The sequence below is a fragment of the Lepus europaeus genome, chromosome 2, assembly GCF_033115175.1.
Source record: "Lepus europaeus isolate LE1 chromosome 2, mLepTim1.pri, whole genome shotgun sequence".
In the NCBI taxonomy this organism is placed as follows: Eukaryota; Metazoa; Chordata; class Mammalia; order Lagomorpha; family Leporidae; genus Lepus; species Lepus europaeus.
Window position 1 is genome coordinate 65,804,229 of NC_084828.1, and position 19,115 is coordinate 65,823,343.

Here is a 19,115-nt window from a genome sequence, read left to right on the forward strand (position 1 = left end):
CTTTAGTAGACTACTTATTGTAAGTACTTTGAAATCATTTAATATACACCTAGTTAAGAAATATTTGGGATAGCTCACAAAGAAGAGACACTTTGCATTCAAAAGAAGTAAAACTTCTGAAAGAGCTTTAGTTTTTTAGTTTATTTCAGGATTAAGCCATAAATTGAAAAAAGAAGTCCCCTCCGCCCACTTATTACCTTTTGCTGATGCTTCCTCTGTGGTTACTCTGCCAGTGCAAGAAGATTCTAAAGCTCAAAAGACTATTTGTTTTTTAATAGCTAGTTGGACAGACCACCAATTGCTTTAAGATGCTGTGGCTCTGAATACAAGCACAGAATATCAGATTAATGGCTTTTACTCTGTCCAGCAAGAACAGGAGTGTTAGGGAATAAAAAGCGGGACCCCTGTTTTCCCTAAAGAAGAATTCTTTGTTCCCAGAACCGCAGGGAGGATTAGCTTGAATAGTGTTGTATAAAATGGATTTAGGCCTATAGATGCTATCACTTTTTATCACTCTGGTACTGGAAGTTTCAATTTAATACAACATGGTATTAACTGTATTTACTTTGTTTAGAACTGTTATATAGATTAGCAACTCTGGACTCTTTTCTGATTTTCCTTCCCTTTTACTTTATTTTTATTTTTTTTTAAATCCTAGTGTGATTAACGCTAACAAGAGGTAATGGCATCAGGGCTGGTGGAGATTTTGAAGGTGCAACTTTGATAAATATCAGGGATTTGGGACTCACAGGAAGACACTGTGTCACAACTCCTTTGTTCTAAAATCTTCATGATCAGGATATGTCAGGTAAGTCTCAGAGGATTTTGGTTCCTGCTTAATGAAAAGCAAGTAAAATATCTGTCTTTGGGTGCCTTCTGCTACAAAGTGGTCTATCAGTTGATCTGTAGCCCCACAAGCGAATTGAATGAACACAAAAGCAATTTTCCTAGTTGGGATTCTGGGCCTCCATCCACAATTGTAACAACCAGCATCCTTCTACTCCATATTCACAATTTATACCTCTGATTGGTATTTAATTTCCTTTCAACAAGCATTTATTGGGTGTCAGGTATTATCCTAGATGCTGGAAGCGGACATGAGATGAATATAAAACCTGGCCTCTGCTTTCGATTTCACGACCTTTAAATTGCAATTGTACCTCATATAATGGTTTGATTAGCAATCTAGATCAGAAGCTAGTCACAAAGAATACATCTAGGGACATAACTAGTAAAGATACTGAATAAAAGATGATCAGGTTACAGCATAGAGTAGGTAGGAAGGGTCTCGAGCAACACCTGTATACCAAAGGATGATAGTGAAGATTGCGCCTGGAGACCTTCTCAGATGGCCTTAGCTCCTAATGCTACTCAGAACTAAGGCATGCGCACACACACACACACTCCTTCTCTCTGCAAATACATATATGAAGGGACTAAAAGTCCACAGAATATGGAATTAAAAGATAATTTTGGCCCCAAACATTTTGAAATCCATGCATTGTGTTTAGTAATATGCATAATCACGGACATTTTGAAGACCCTTCATCTGTGTGTATTTCAAAAAATTTTCACTAAAAATTATCTTTTCATTTTCTGCAAACTTTTTGAACTATACTCCTACATGTACAAAAGATAACTTGATTGGCATATGCCATTTAAATTAATTAATAGTTTCAGCACACCTTTTCTTATCAATTTAAATTTAGACAAGTTGTGAATATGGAAGTTGAATAAATTGAACCTGTTGGCTGATGCTGCGGCTCACTAGGCTAATCCTCTGCCTGCCGCACCTGCACTCAGGAGTTCTAGTCCCGGTTGGGGCACCGGATTCTGTCCCAGTTGCCCCTCTTCCAGGCCAGCTCTCTGCTGTGGCCCGGGAAGGCAGTGGAGGATGACCCAAGTGCTTGGGCCCTGCACCTGCATGGGAGACCAGGAGGAAGCACCTAGCTCCTGGCTTCGGATCGGCGCAGTGTGCCAGCCATAGCAGTCACTTGGGGGGTGAACCAACGGAAGGAAGACCTTTCTGTCTCTCTCTCTCTCACTGTCTAACTCTGCCTGTCCAAAAAAAAAAAAAAAAATAGAACCTGGTTTTTTTTTTTGTTGTTGTTGTTGTTGTAATAATAATGATGATTTTCAAAAATGATCCTCTTCCAAAGGCATCTAGGGGGTGTATTATACAGATTTTTTTCTTTTGTTTCAATGTAAGTTAAAGAAGACACAAATATTATCACATTTACTTTGGAGACACAGAATTTGAGGCATTAAATTTGTGATGATTTTGAAAAGCCAGAAAACCAGAATTGGAAATCCAAATTTTAGATTCAGGGACTATTGGTAGATAACGATAGATTGTCCCAGAAGAACATTTTCTCTAGTGTTCTATGGTATTAGCTTATTTGCTTTCTGCCCAGATTTTAATATACTCAGTAAATCATAAGCTCAAAATCACTGGGAAAGGTAGATAGGTGAAAAATGCCCTTGCTCCTTTGTTTGGCAGAGTTGTTTGTATAAGAAAGAAGTTTTGGATTAATGGTAAATATTTTAAAATCTAGCCTGATACACATGGCTTTCTTTGAGGGTTAAACCAAAGGTAATTCGTTCTGAGGGAACAAAGTTTCTAAATGGCAAAATAATGACTATTATCTTAGCTTTCTTGCCAAATTCCCTGCCAAGGTAAGACAACATAAAATGATCAATCCTGGCTACTGAAATCACGTTTAGTCTTATGATGATATGGAATTTAGATGTTTTCAGTTTAGTGTGTTTGTGTATTTCAGTTTTAAAAAACACATGAGTTTTAAAATAGCTGTATTTCCAAACTGCTGAAACGGTTTTGCAAATTTCCCAAATTGTGTAGGTTTTCCCATTTCATATTTCCAAACAGTTTGTAAATAGCTAAAAAATTTGCTGTGACAATTTAAGCGGCTTGTTGACAGACATGGGAGCTCTCCAGCACATAAATTGCTATTGTATTTCAGCACAAGCTTCAACCACCTGCATTAGAAACACAAGCAAGATATTTTCTTGGCAACAGCTAGTGCTTTGGGCTTAGCTAATAGGAAGGAATTTTGTAGCTCTCACAATTAGTTGAAGGAAGCAAGAGTTGCAACTAAAGAAAAAAAAAGCTATTATAGATTCTTAGGCCTGAGAAAGACTTCCAATAAACATCCAGCCTTCCCTCCCAGTTTTCAAGCAGAATCATACCCATTCCAAGCAAACATTCATCTGTATATCAAAGAATCTGCAATTTCTCCCACACAGCCTCATCTCTGGGGTTATGCAGTATTTGTAAGGATAATATTTTAAAATATAAATAGCCATATAATGAAGTAAGGTTTAATAAAAAGAGAACAGGATCTGTAATCTGAGAGTATGAATTTCATGTCCCAGCTTTATCTCTGACCCTATGTACAACTTGCAATATGTTTCTTAATCATTTTGAAGTTCACATTTCTTCATCAGCAAAAGGGAGATAACAACAATTTCAGAAAGCATTGTAAGGATTAATTTTTATACCCTATGTAAAATTTCTAGCATAATTTGACACCAGATATGGATGATTTATTTTATTTAATCCTTATAGCAGCATTATGAGAAAGATGGGATCTCCATTTTAAAGAAGGAGAATCTGAAGTTCAGAGTGGTGATATGATTTTTCCAAGTTCTTAAGTTGAGTAAACAGAATATGCAGGATGGCCAAACAGCCTCCTACATATCAAAGCAAATAGACTTAAAGATGTTCAGATGTTTTCTTAACATTTCAAATCCCCCTCTATGTGGTATTCATGTTTTTATCACTCAATCATCAATGATGAATAAATAATAATGACATCAACATTATTACTTTATCAATTAGTTTTTATACTATTTAGTATAGTAATTAGTAATTAGTTTTTATACTATTTATACACAGATAAATATTAATGGAAAATATTAATTCAAATTCAAACATTGACTTTTATAATTATGTATTAAATCTTGTCTTTCTTACTAGACTCAAAGCTTCATAAAAGATTGGAACACATATATACAGTTTATCTCCAATTAGTGGCAAGTAATAATGATCTATAAGTATTTAAACTAGCATAGCTAATTGAATAACAATATTTTTCCAGTAGAGTGAATTCTCAAGTTTTCAGCATAGTCTTATCTCTATTTATGGAATTTGTCTTTATAAGTCACCTTTTATTTCTCTCAGTAATCAAATCAGCTCATATTACTGAGGACTATTAAAAAATACACAAAATGAAAGAAAAATAAAAGATCCAACATGTTATAGTTTGCTTTTTGACTTAGAACAAGAAGAGTTCAAAATCAATTTTAGTTGAACTTCAGAAAGTGTTTTCCTGGGGATTTCTGTGCCTAACCACAGGGCTCTTCCCATTATAAGAGATAAAACATAATAATGACACTATTTGCTTTCAAGTTTCAGACAGATGTCTGAGGGAAAGGTCTTAAAAATCTCTTCCCATTCTTTCAGTTTTATTATGGTTTTGGTAAGATGTGTTTAGAGAACCACTCCCTATCAGGAATCTTAAAATTATTTTTTCATTTTGGATATTGATTTTCCCACAGTGAAGCAGAAACATTTTTTTTTATTATTATTCTATATCGTAACATCTCTGTTCCATTCAGGTTAATTTTGAGTCATCAGTGGATTGTTTTAAGGCTTCAGGTAACTTCTTTTCAGCATGGTACACAGGCAGAGAATATTTTATTCCTTCGAGTTTTAAGTTTTCTGAAAATATATTTCATTGGATTTTATGCATAGAACAATATCTTTTCAGTACTAATAATCAAAATCGTAGCCTTTACCTTCAAAACTCGATGGGGTATCATGTTTAGTTTTGTCCTGAAGACTGGGGATTTTTTTAAACTAGTTAATTAAAAAATTGAGTAAATATGTTTGAAAGATTAATTTTAAATAACTTTTACTGTTCTCTATTTTTATTTTTTCAGCATAGAAATGTTTCAATTGTGCTTTTTATTTTATCTTTCGTTCCACTTCAATATTATAACTTATTTCTTAGAACAACTAAGCATCATTCTTTAAATCAACATCACATAATAAATTTATTACAACTATCCTGCATGCAAAAAGATTGAAGTGTTCCATAAATACTTTGATTCCAAAATAGAAATAGAGGAAGAAACCTAAAAAAGAACATAAGATTAAATATTCCAAAGCTCTAAGAATCAGTTATGTTACTGAGCTCCTTTTTAAAAAAAAAAGAATTATGTACTTATTTAAAAGTCAGAGCTAGAGGGAGAGAGCGAGAGAGCGAGAGAGAGAGAGAGAGAGAGAGAGAGATACAGAGAGATATCTTTTTCATCTGCTATTTGATCCTCCAGATGGCCACAATGGCCAGCACTGGGCCAGGCTGAAGCCAGGAGCCAGGAGCTTCATCTGGGTTTCTCACATAGGTGTCAGGGGCCTGGATGTTTGGGCCATCTTCCACTGGTTTCCAATTAGCAGGTCATCAGTAGGGAGCTGCATCAGAAGCAGAACTGATGTCCACATGGCATCTGGGACCCATAACAGATCCCAGCATTAAAGGTTACTGTTTTACCAGGTATGCCACAATGTTGGCCCTACTGAGCTTAATTTTTACAGACACATAAAGCAATATCCCTACACATTAGCTTTTGAATAATTTTTTTACATTTTTCTATGGTACAAAATGAAACCCAATTAAAGTTCACACCATTTTCACAGTCTGAACATTATATACCCTTTTGTTTTAATTAAGATATATTGTAATAAACTCTTTGTCTTTAAGTTTATAGATTATAATAATTTATGATTAATGCACTAAAATTGCCTTTTCATATGGTCATCCACACAAGAGAACAGTCAGATTAACTCCTGAGCAGTCAGGATTGCTATAATCTACCTGTGTAGATTGGCGCAGGCCGGCCGTAGCGGCCATTTGGGGAGTGAACCAAAGGAAGGAAGACCTTTCTCTGTTTCTCTCACTGTCTATAACTCTACCTGTCAAATAAAAAAAAAAAAAAAGAAACTTCATGCTATATTACAGTGTTTTCATTGCTCACCCAGGCACATTGTGTAATGATTGGTGTTTGTTTCTATCATGTCTGTATACTCCTGTCACCTAGAATTTGCATCACTGCAATACTTGATTGATCATACAGTGTTGGTGTTGGTCAAAAGCACTTGGGCCATCCTCCACTACCCTCCTGGGCCAAAGCAGAGAGCTTGACTGGAAGAGGAGCAACAGGGACTAGAACCCAGCACCCATATGGGATGCCAGCGCCGCAGGCACAGAATTAACCAAGTGAGTGACAGTGCCGGCCCCAGCATGAAAATTCTTTACATCTTGCTTTCTCTCAGCCTTTTTTCTTGAGTCTGATATAGCAGCAATTTGCAAATGATATACATGAGTGAGCTGGGAATAGCTGGCATTTTATCCAGGATCTTACAAACATAGCATGCAACCTCAATGTTGTGTTCTTCATACACCAAAATAAAAAGATGTTTCAGAAGTTCTTTATACTTTGGACTCTTGGATTCATCCTTCATAAGGCACAAGCTGACAAACATGAAACTTGGGGAGATTGCCTTTTCCTTAGAATTACTCATCTGAAGGTTGTCCTTTCATGATTTGGTTTAGCTGATCAAACACATCATTCCAATTTTGACAGGGAAATTGGCCTATGGTCAACTCATACAGTGCTATCCCCAAATTGCAGACATCAGAGTGGACATCCTTGTTGTTAATGCCTTAGCTGTATTTGCAGTGTTTACTACTTCCACTTCTATCCCAAAGAATTGTGGAAGGTTTTACATGTCTTGGAATGATTTTCAAGTTTCTTTTCAAGTGGTTTATCACTTTCTGAATTGCTAAAGAAATTTTGCCCAAAATTTCTTCTGGAATATGATCATCTAGTACACTATATACATTTTTGTAAAACTTATAAATGAAGTAGGTGTGGGTTCCATAACAGATCCAACAGTTACCCTTTCTGAACAATGCTCCATAAGACTGAATAAGGTAGGACAATCACTAAGCCTCAGTACTACATCCAAATGCATTAAGAAGCTGTTTTGTTCTTTTGTTTACTGAATTGTGTCATTATTTGCCCACTTGATTTGTGGACCCAGAACCATAAGCTCTTTATCAGTTTCTTCAAGGTCTTTCAAGTCCTCAGCAGCAAATTCCCAGTGTTGATCAAGGGAGATCCTCTGTTTTCCTGACTACATGCTGTGTGTTCTCTGTCTCTCTCTGCATGGATTTAGAACTCCTGTAGGATTTGGATTCAGAGTAAACCTTGCTGTAGATTTGAGAGGTGGATTTGCAAATTCAACCTCAGCGTTTGTGTTTACCGGTGCATGCTGCTGAAAGCCAGGTGGCTTATCACCAAGGGGCTATAGGGCTCCCGGGGGGAGGGGGGTGTCGAAGCTGTTGCTGCCCCTAGAGCTGCCATCAATAGAACTTAGAACCATCACTGTTGGAATTAAGGAGCTGAGTAGCGTCACACAGGCTACATTCCTTAGCATTTTTAATGATTTTTCAACATTAAGGAAATACATGTATATGATTAGAAATCGAGTAGAATTAAAGGACTTCCATTAAAAACAAGTAGTCTCTGGCCCCATTCCTTCTCTATCCTTTCTTAAGCACAATTCTACTCTCCTTTAACTTCTAGCTTTAAATGCTATTACTTACCTTCAAAGTTAAAGTAATATATTTATGTTGATGTTTATTGAATTATTCATTTTCAAAGATGGACTATAGGATTTTTACTTTTATAACAAAATTAGGTTACTGCAAACACTCTTCTCTCTATTCCAATGATGGTTTTGTTATAACTTTTGGTTAAAACAACAATGTTACATTAGGATCATATAAGCAATGGTCATAATTTAATCAAAATACATACTAATATTTCCAAGGTAATATACTACGTTTAAGTTGCCCTGCAGTTGATAATTATTTTTTTGCTTAGTTTTCTGTATGTCTATCAATCATCTTTAATAAGCACATCAGAAGATTTGTCAAATTCTTGGCAATAATTTTCCCCATGTACTCAAATGAGTACATGAGATAATCCATAGTTCCATTTATTCTTCCTGTACATGAGTTTCTCTCACTACACACATACCTCATACTTGAACGCTGATTATTGTTTTCCATGCCTGCTGCATAGTTGTTGTCTTGGTGCTTCATGTTAAATATTCTCACTTGAATGCTTAAATTCCTACATGTCCTGTCTAATGCTTTTGTTCATGTGTTTGGTTGAGTTATAGTTTATAGTAACCTCCTAAGAAGAGTGAGATGGTGTGAAAATATATTATTTTACCATTCTATGTGGTTGAAGGTTTAGATGAAAACACAATATTCAGTAAAAAAATTCAGCAAAAATTATTTTCCCTGAATGTCATCAGGAGCATTCTTCAGTTTTCTAGCGTCTGAATTTCAGTTCCTATTATGACTTCATTTTTTTAAAAGTGTTTATTGTTTTTATCACTTATCTTCTTGAAGGTTTTAGTGTTTCCTTTCAATGCCTGATGTACTGTTTTTATTTCAGTAATTAGCCTAGTCATTCTGAGAAATTTCCATATGCATAATTTATTTCTCCCTAATTTCGCAGCTATTTATTTTGGGGGTGAGACATAGTTAAATTCCATAGTTGTCAGATTTTTGCAACTATCAAATACTCTTCAAAGTCTATTATAGTTAATTTAATCTTTTCCAACTTCTTTTCTGAGATACTTACTTAGTATTATAAGAAAGCACTTCTAAATTTTAAGTTTGGCTATGATTTAATTTATAGGGCTGTTTATCATCTGTGTTCATTAATAGCATTTACATGCATTTTCTAGTTGCTTTTATAGACTGTATCTCTTATTTGTTTAATATATACATGTCTATGGAATTAGTTTTCATCAGCTTTCTTCTCTGTTCTTTTTTCTCACTTTTTATTAACTTCTCATTTGATTTTTTGTATGAATTACTTTAGTTTCTCCTTTTTACCTTGAAAACAGTCTTTAAGTAACGCTGCTTCTTGATTCATCTATTCATATTCCAGAGGTATCATATCAGGAAGCTCACTGGAAGCAGAGTCTCCATGGGGAGGGTAGGATTGCTGGTTGGTAGATTAGGTGACTCTACAGTGAGGGGGAGACAGCCAGGCTTCCAACTGGGGGTCCTACAATTTATCACAATGAGGACATTTCCAGCTTTTTGTGGTAGGGTGCACAGGAAGAAGTTTCTTTCACCCACTTGCTAGAATCATAGATAAGGAAAACAGTGAAAGAATGAGAGAGATAAGAAAGGAGAAGCAGGAGAAGGCGGAGGAGAGGAAGACAAAGAGGAAGATGAAGACAACAAAGAAGAAGAAAAATAAAAGCTGCAATACTGGATCTCATCTTTCACTCCACATTCTCTCCTGCTGTCTACTCTGCTTCTGTCTCAAGTTCAAAGCCTTTCCCAGATGACTATTGTCCTATCTGAGGAGAGGAATGTTGGGAACAATTCTCTGGCTACAAGCATGTTAAAGTGGACCTGGTATATTCCAACTACCATGGCTACAGACTCAACCAAACTGTTTTTCAGATCTTGACCTGTTCCGTTTTCCTTGGCACCTGGTGCCTCCAATAGCAGAGGCTTTCAAAGGCTTTGTGAGAAAAAATTTTCATTGCTTGACAGTTTAACTAAAACACTCATATTGTCACTTTCTTAACCCAAGACCTAAGAGATTCACTTACTTTGCCTCCTTCTGTTTTCCTTCTTCTAGGTGTCCTTAAAAGTTAATCACAACTTTTGTTTTCTGTGATGTCATTTTTGCATTTTCCTGTCAACACCTCAGACTACAACAGTCTCAATCACAACTCTTTCTTTTGTTTGTATTCTCTTTTCAAAGTATCATGCCCTATTTCCACAGAACTCATATTTTCATAATCTTATTCAGAGTGCAAAACATGTTAAAAATATTTTTGATTCCTAAATTGCACAGGCAATCTCTAATTTTGACATGCAATTAGACTACTAAACATATTCAATTTTTGTTATTCTTCAAGAATTTGGGAGGCTCCTGTGCTGGTTCTCTTATGTTTAGTTAGTTGCACTTTGACTGCTGTTTGAAATCTCCACCTAAAATCTGAAAGAATAAGTCACTTGGACTGTTCTGAGTCCTTTTCTGCTCAGCTTATCATGGGATCTCACACATTTTCCTCTATGCAGTGTTTAAATTCCCTGTAGATAAAGTATCAGGCAATCACTATTACCAGTATTCTTCCTTCAGTTCTAGGTATCTTCTTCTTCCCTTTCCTATATTTTTCTTTTCTTTTTTTCCTTTCTTTTTTTTTTTTTTTTTTTTTCCGGCAGAGTGGATAGTGAGAGACAAAGAGAAAGGTCTTCCTTTTTGCCACTGGTTCACCCTCCAATGGCTGCTGAGGCCGGCGCATCGCGCTGATCTGAAGCCAGGAGCCAGGTGCTTCTCCTGGTCTCCCATGCGGGTGCAGGGCCCAAGCACTTGGGCCAGCCTCCACTGCCTTTCCGGGCCATAGCAGAGAGCTGGCCTGGAAGAGGGGCAACCGGGATAGAACCCAGCACCCCCACTGGGACTAGAACCCGGTGTGCCGGCGCCGCAAGGAGGAGGATTAGCCTGTTAAGCCATGGCGCCGGCCTCCTATATTTTTCTAATGCACTGTCAGCACCCCATTACTTCATCCTGAGTAATTTTCAGGGATTTATTGTCTTATTCTGGCTTGGAATTGAGGCACTCATTGGTGAATATGGACACATCAGACTGACTTTGCGGACAGAAGAGTATCCACATGGACCTACTGAGAGCGGTGGATTTTTCCAAGTTTTCAGATGTGTGCAGTTGTTGTTTTGTGTCTGAGCTCAGAGGGAAGAGATGAATGTAAAGGTGGCCCCTGATTTAGTGCTAACCATAGCATTATACACACTGCCATCCTTCAACAGATTGACCAAGGATCCCCTTGGATTGCAAAATTGCTGGGTACTCAACTACCTTGTATAAAATGATATAGTATTTTCATGGAAACTACCCAAATTCTGCCTTGTATTTGAAAGCAGCCTTCAATTACTTATAATATCTAATACAATGTAAATGCTATGAAGGTAATTGTTATACTATATTTGAAGTAGGCAGGTGTACTCTAGACCTACGAGATGAGCCCCTGGAAAATCCAGATGCCGAATGGTTTACTGATGGCAGCAGCTATATGAAGGAAGGCGTTAGAAAGGCAGGCTATGCCATAGTGGATCTTACTCAGACAATAGAAGCCCAAGCACTACCACACAATACTTCAGCCCAAAAGGCGGAGCTTCTTGCATTGACTAGGGCTTTACAACTGGGAAAAGGCCAGCGAGTTAATATACATATGGATTCCAGATACGCTTTCCTTGTGTTACATGCAGACACAGCAATCTGGAAAGAGAGGGGCTTACTGACTGCAAAGAATTCCCCTGTTAAATATGGAAAAGAGATGCTGGCTCTACTTCAGGCAGTACTGGAGCCCTTAGAAGTGGCCGTCATCCACTGCAAGGGACATCAGAAGGGAGATGATTATGTTAACCAAGGAAATGCATTAGCATATAGAGAAGCAAAAAGAGCAGCTACACAGGAGAGTTTGGAAATGGCCCTTATACCTCACTCTGTGGAAGTGGCTAAGGAATCTCACTATGCGGAACCTGAGAATGAATGAGCCCAACAGCGAGGCTATACTAAAAATGCAAATGGATGGTGGATGCTAAATCATAGAATTATGCTACCAATGGCCACTCAATGGAAAATTATTAAGGAGATATACAACTCTACCCACTTCAGAAGAGATGCCTTAGCACAATTGGTCTCCCGAGCTTTTGGGGGAAAGGGACTAAATGTGGTCATAAAGGAAGTGACTCGCTCTTGCCCACTATGTTTACAGAATAACCCTGGCCATGTAAGGCCACTTCCCCTGTTGACTCTTGTGCAGAGGAGGGGAACATACCTAGGTGAAGATTGGCAGGTTGATTTTACCAATATGCCCCCCAACAAGCAATTATAGGTACCTTCTAGTCTTTATTGATACTTTTACAGGACGGATAGAGGCCATTCCAACCCGAATGGAGAAAGCACACGAGGTGTCTAAAGCCTTGTTGAAAGACATCGTGCCACACTTTGGACTCTCACAGTCACTCCATAGTGACAACGGGCCTTCATTTATATCTAAAATAACCCAGCAGGTAGCCACTGCTCTAAGAATTTCTTACCACCTCCATACTTCTTGGAGTCCTCAGTCATCAGGTGGATCCAACAGATACATCAGCCTATTCCTGTGAAGCAATTGAAGATCTAAAATACCTCTTCAAAAGGCAGAAAGATAAGTAGAACTCTTGTCCTAGCCACGTCAAAATGCCACAATTCAGTGACCACCTGATGTACATACCTCTCTTGGTCCTTTCTGGGTGCTATTATTGGCAGAAGGACCCCTTGGTGGGTTCCTCAGCAGTAAAGAGTGACAGCCCAGAAGAGTTTTATGAAATTGACTTTAAGAACCTGACCTTAGCTATGGGTAATCTGGTCTACACTTCAGGATGACTTCTGCAGCAGGCTCCAATTTCAGTAGACTCCCTGTCCAGGGTAGTTACGGACAATAGACATGCCTTAGAGTTCATGTTAATAGAACAAGGGAGCATGCGTGCAGTGCTCAACGGGATCTGTCACCTTTACTCAAATAGTAGTATGTTCACAGAAAGGGACACCAAAGCCCTCTATGCTCAAGCTAAATGGTTTTATAGTTTGCATAGGGGTAATCTCCGACCACCTACTGTCTGGGAGATGGCTAGACATGTTTTTTTCTATTTTAAGGGGCACACCAGTTGCACTTGGGGCTATTCCAGCCTTGCTCATGGTGATTGATAAACATGTTTCAGAACGCAACAGCTTGTGAGAATAATGATGACCATGCAGAGGACATGGAGGATGGCGGTGAATGAAAGAGCTCCTGTTCATGAAGCGAACTCATTAGATGAGATAGGCAGAGACTTCCGGACTGAGAACAGGCAGGGTCTGCACCCCTAATAAGCAGGAAGCAGCTACAGAAGATAGTGACTTGACACCCATCAACATCCCCTTAAGATTAAGGTCTGAAATCTCTGAGGGGGGAATGAAGTAGGCAGGCATACAGGCTAAAATTGATTAGATTTGTGAGCTGGAAGACCACACCTTCGCCACGCCCCTGTGTGACCTTACACCCTACCTGATACCCTCACAATGCCCCCATGTGACATCAGGCTCTACCTGACCATACCTGAGTGCCCACCTGCCCACAAGCCACTCCCCCATGGAAAATATATAAAAGGCAGGGAGTTTCCCAAAATGCTCTCGGCCTCTGCTTTGCTGCTGGTGATAAGCACTTGCTGCACATGGCTTTTGGCCTGCTCTCTGAGTGGTATGGACGCTACCCTAGTTTGCAGACTTTCCTCTCTCTCCAACCTGAACTAAAGTCCTCACTTCCCTAGATATCTTTCTCACTAAATAAAGCCTAAAAAATGCCATGCTGCCTCGTTTATCTGTGCCAGTATTTAGAATTCTTCTCTAAATATTAGGCAAGAACCTTCTTGGGCTTACTAATATTGGGGATTTAATAGTAAGCATATGGTGAAACCGTATGGCACCCCAAATTCTGATAGCACATGTGGCATCCCAAATAGCAATTCTGGGGAACTTTAAGGGGCCACATTTTTGTATAAATTTTAGGGGGTCATGTCCAATTTCATATTGTTTAGGGAATGATGTCAAGAAAAAAGTCTGTAAAAGTTTAGTAAAGATGAATTTCTTTTTCTAACAATTTCTAATAGTGGTTGGTTGAATTAACAGATATAGAACTCAGGGATATAAAGAAATGATCATGTACATGGTTGGCTAGTTAGATACTTTGGAGATTTTTTAATTGGTGGTGGCAATGGTACTTTTACTGCTTAATTTTCAATGTTATTTCAAATTTTGGTTATCTTTTGTGTCTTATAAGTATTCATAGGAGAAAACTGGGTGATTTTTTAAAACATTTTTTACAAGATACCATTTAAAATGGGAACTCCATACTGTTTTATTTAAATTTAAATCACCGGTACAGTACAACATTTAATTTATTTGAGAATGGTAAACTCTTAGATTTTTAAAATAGTTCTTAATACATAAATAAGTGAGAAGTCATTATTTACTGCATTTTCAGAAAGACAAAAACAACATTTTCTCAGGTTTGGCCTTCTAAACCCTTCATGCTATGCAAAACTCCTAGGACAAAATATCGTCCTCAATGCTTTTAAAAAGAAAAGTCAGTATTTAATATGAAATCTAGAAGCAAAAAGGAGGTAGATACAGAGAAAATACATTGAAGTCTTATTTTTAAGTTACAGCAGAATCTATTTGAGTATGCTTTTTACTTAGCTGAGAGTGTAATTGTTGCTACAAGCAAAAAAGGATTTTAAAATAACAAGTGTATTATGGCTTGTGAAGACGCACAGAAGAAATAAAGAGAAAAGCTTTGGCTGCTAACTAAATTCTCTATGAAAGTTGTCTATATTCATTGAGTGAGAATAATTACATTTGTATTCACTTTCCGAATGTGGTATAGTATAGTATTAAGAGTACATCTTCAAGGCCTGCGCCATGGCTCACTAGGTTAATCCTCGGCCTGCGGCGCAGGCACCCGGGGTTCTAGTCCCAGTTGAGGCACCGGATTCTGTCTCTGTTGCTCTTCTTCCAGTCCAGCTCTCTCTGCTGTGGCCGGGGAGTGCAGTGGAGGATGGCCCAAGTGCTTGGGCCCTGCACCCCATGGGAGACCAGGAGGAAGCACCTGGCTTCTGGCTTCGGATTGGTGCAGGGTACTGGCTGTGGCAGCCATTTGGGGGGTGAACCAACAGAAAAGAAAGACCTTTCTCTCTCTCTCTCTCTCTCTCTCTCTCTCTCTGTCTAACTCTGCCTGTCAAAAAAAAAAAAAAAGAGTACATCTTTGGAATTAGACAACACCTTAATATTAATACTAGGCAAATTATGTAAACTGTGATTATCAATTTCATTTTATAAAATGTATAATCAAACTTTTAGTGAGGATTAAGTAAGGCATTAGTTTGTGCAGAGTAATAATTACTTTAAAGTAATAATTATTTTTGTAAAAATCATATGGATTAATTCTCTGAGAAAACTTTTTTTCATGGATTTGAATCTGTAAATTTTGAAAAATATGCCTTCTTTTCATCAATTGTGGGGGCTCCCTGCTTTTACTCATCTTTTGGAACTAATAAAGAAAATAGCATTTCTTTTTTAAATTTTTAGAGTTTTATATTCTTAATGCATGGAATATTATGAGTACATAGTTAATATTTTTGAGTTACAAATACCAAAAATTGAGGCCGGCGCCATGGCTTAACAGGCTAATCCTCCACCTAGCGGCACTGGCACACCGGGTTCTAGTCCCGGTCGGGGCGCCGGATTCTGTCCCGGTTGCTCCTCTTCCAGTCCAGCTCTCTGCTGTGGCCCGGGAAGGCAGTGGAGGATGGCCCAAGTCCTTGGGCCCTGCACCCCATGGGAGACCGGGAGAAGCACCTGGCTCCTGCCTTCTGATCAGCATGGTGCGCCGGCCATAGTGTGCCAGCCGCGGCGGCCATTGGAGGGTGAACCAACGGCAAAGGAAGACCTTTCTCTCTCTCTCTCTCTCTCTCTCTCTCTCTCACTATCCACTCTGCCTGTCAAAAAAAAGAAAAAGAAAAATTATTTCATAAAGAAATGGAGACTTGATTTGAGCTTTGAAATAAATGCAGCAACGATTCCCTTACAATAAGGATGAATGGTAGGAAAGAGAGTGAATGGGCAAGATTGAAGAAAAAACAGGCAAGGCATATTCAGTGTTCTTGAGGTTTTTATGAACCTGTTTATAAGCCTGTTTAAAATGGGCCTGACTTCTTCTTAGGTGAAGTTTGTTAGCAGTGACTTTTAGTTTGATTAAGTTCCTAAGGAGGACAAAATCTAGAATTCAGGCAGATAGTGGGTATGCAGTAAAATGACTATGGCTTTTCCTCTCATGCTTGACTTAGGCTGTGTTTATTACATTTTTAAGCCCTATGGCTTTTCACTGGAAACTCTTTTGAAATCATACCAGAAAAATAAAATGAGAGACCATTCTGATGATCAAGAGCTATGGATTGGGTTCTCTAGGAAGCTAACGCTGATCTGAGATAGGTCTGGGGGAAAAACTGATTGTAGTATCAACACCTGTGGAAGAGATTGGGAAGAAGCCGAATTCAGCTGAGGGAGAAGTTGGCTATACCATGGCCTCAGCAAAGGCCATAACCAATATAACAAGTTACTCTGAAGTGGAGATGAAATTTCTGCATCCATGGCATTCTGAGAGGTCAGGATGCAGCCAAACTCCTTGAAGAAAACTGATATTTAGTCAAGGCAGCTTCCTTTAGTCAAGGACAATTTCTTAATTGGGCTGAGAGGTGACAACAATTGGAATTCTTCCAGGTTTCAGAGGAGTTTTTCAAACCTCTTTCAGTCTCCAAGGACACTACCACTTCATCTGGAATAAAGAGTCAGTTCAGTCAGTCAGTCATTACAGTGTGTTCTCCTCCTGTTTTGCATATGACCACCTCATATGGCCTTTTTTGGTTTGTGCAAAGGGCAGAGAGGTAGAGAGAATAAGGTCTGTGATATTTCCCATAAGGACACTGATACTACCAGGTCATGGTCATCGAATACTGACATTCTTTCTGAAAGTTAAAGTCATCCCTTATACTTCTTATGTTTAATTAATTATTAAAATAAAATCTTTTTTTTCTTTCTTTTTTTAATTTATTTGACAGGTAGAGCTATAGACAGAGAGAGATAGACAGAGAGAAAGGTATTCTTTCCATTGGTTCATTCCCCAAATGGCTGCCACAGCCAGCGCTGCACCGATTCGAAGCCAGGAGCCAGGTGCTTGCCCCTGGTCTCCCATGCAGATGCAGGGGCAGGGGCCCAAGCACCTGGGCCCTCCACTGCCCTTCCAGGCCACAGCAGAGAGCTGGACTGGAAGAGGAACAACTGGGATTAGAACCCAGCGCCCATATGGGATGTCGGTGCCTCAGGCGGAGGATTAGCCAAGTGAGCCACAGCTCGGCCCTAAAATAAAATCTTATTATTAATCACTGTTAATATCAAGAAGCTTTTTTGGTTGTATGTGTTATAACATAAAAATTCCAAAGAGTTATAAATATTTACCCTGTTTTTCAGAAATCTGGATAGATTAAAAATATTTACTTGAATTGATTATTGTGGAAAATACATTTCATGTGATTATGCATATTTAAATTAATTGACACTTTTTATAATAATTTACATCAAGGTATGCCTTCATAATATTTGACCTTTTAATAGCAATGAAACTGGTGCTCTGTTAAACTATTAATGGACTGAGGGGAATTCACTGCTAACAGGAAACTGGAGCTCTCTTTTTTTCCCTTTTGTGTGTTGTGACAGTGTGATGTAGAAAGAATCCCTTTCATATCTGAATATAAAGGAAAGGAGATTGAGTCTATTGCTGTGTATATAGTGAAGTCTTTATAGTTTTTATGGTAGGAAGAGTGATTCTGTGTAGTGATTTCAGGAGTTGAGATGAAGAAGGCAAGTAAAAATTTTTGACTATAAAATTTTGAATATGTTTTCAGCTTTATATTCTATTTACCTTTATTTTCTCTTCCGTCTTTAGTAGTTTATTGATAATCATGATGGATAAAATTTGAGACTGTCTCCTAAACCTGAGTCTCTGGTAAGCTGTTCATAAAACCCACAGCACATTTTCTCCAGGCATGGCATTGAAGATCTAATAAACATTCAGTCTCCTGTCTCTGGAATATTTTAGCTGCAGCATGCAGAACAACTCTGCTGCTTTCCTCGGTGACAGATTTATGTTTTCTTCAGAGTATAATGAGCAGTACGATTTTGCCCCTCTTTTCTTTAGTTCTTTATGTGGCAACTTTTAAAAATTCACAGCTGAAAAATGTCACTTGTCACATCCAGGCACTCACATTATCTTCCTGCTGAATGAGGAACATATCTAGTCATCCTTTTGAAAGTGGATTCTGACCTGAAGGCTATGCAAATCCATTTTATTTCATCTGTTGAAAAGCTTATATAAACTAGTTGGAATTTGGACCTGCTGAGGGTGTTTACAATACATTATCAATTGTAAATGCTTGTCTTTTTTTGTTTTGCAAGTGGGTATTTGGAAAAGCACATGTCATTCTGTTATATCTATATGGAAGTGTTTCTATATCTATTCTCTCAATAATTAGACAAGAAGCAGTACATCATACAATAAAGGGCTAAAATTTCTGAAAAAGCTATAAAACAAAGGAATTACTTAGAGCCAGGATAATAAAATTCACAGCAGAGAAAGATTAAAAGTAAATCCTAGAAGAATAGAAATATTTATTCTGAGAATGAGGGCACAATCCAAGTGTGGGAACAGGACTAATTAGACTACATTTCAGAAACCATGGGAAAACTGGCCTAACTCTAAATTGCCCCGAGGCAGTGTGTCAAAAACAGGGCCTTCCTTTATCTAGTTCACCACTTTCTCTCACCCAGTGTAGGTAGAATAGGTTCTCCAGAGATATTTGTTGAATAAATTAATGCAAATACAAGTAAGTGAACAACAAAGGTAAGGCTAGCTGAGTCCAGATTATTTTCTGATCACCTTTAGATAAAAGTTTGGTTTTGTAAGGGAGGCTTGTAAGTCATTTCATCCAACTGACCACTTGCCCTTTTCCGCCTGACAGCCAGACAGATAGACTAGTGGCCTCATGTTCAATTCCCTTTTTCATCTACAATCTTACAGCCTCAAGCAGATAATGCCATTTTGCCATGATGAGAATCATGTACAAACTAGTGTTTTCTTCAATTGAACTTTCAAGTGTGAAAGGTTACTGATATCCAGAGCTTAGAGCAAAATCTAAAAATAAGCTGAAAAGACACGGGAAAAAAATACATTCCACAAAAGAAAACATTTTCTATTGGTCTGTGCTTCACACATATCCTCACAGCAGGAACGTGTTTAGGAGCCAAATTGGCCCTTCCTCTGAAGATGGTTTCCT

At 38.1% G+C, this 19,115-nt stretch overlaps 1 pseudogene; it reads right to left on the reverse strand.

Moving 5' to 3' along the window:
* Positions 1–6,334: 6,334 nt before the first annotated feature.
* Positions 6,335–11,984, reverse strand: LOC133751018 (dual specificity mitogen-activated protein kinase kinase 4-like; annotated as a pseudogene).
* Positions 11,985–19,115: the final 7,131 nt, after the last annotated feature.